Source organism: Cyprinus carpio, chromosome A7 (genome assembly GCF_018340385.1).
Source record: "Cyprinus carpio isolate SPL01 chromosome A7, ASM1834038v1, whole genome shotgun sequence".
Taxonomy (NCBI): Eukaryota; Metazoa; Chordata; class Actinopteri; order Cypriniformes; family Cyprinidae; genus Cyprinus; species Cyprinus carpio.
The window spans coordinates 20616244-20616654 of record NC_056578.1 but is presented as its reverse complement, the minus strand read 5'-3'; positions in this window follow the sequence as shown (position 1 = coordinate 20616654).

The following is a 411-nucleotide window of genomic DNA, read 5'->3' as shown; positions in this document are numbered from 1 at the left end:
GGCACATAAACGCTGACATGAATGAACTGTAATTGGAAGCACGTGAAAAAAAAAAAACGCTAGCCTTTGGAAAAGCAAATGTTCAGTCTGATTTTGTCACACGCTTTAACATGTTAGATAAATTAATCAGTTACATATACAAATGATGTAAAGAGTTCTACAATAAATAAATAAAAAAAGGTTGACTTATTATAGTTTAATTAAAGCTTTATTAAAGTAAAAAAAAGTCCAAAAAATAATACTAATAATTACAAAATATTAAATAGATTATGCAAAACCACAATATATCAGGCTGATTATAAAAAGGTCTGCAGCAGAACTTGAGCTTAAATGTATGACAAATGTCAACTTACAAATCCATCACACTAAAGCCACCCTAGCTTGATATAGACAAACTGATTTTCAAAGAAA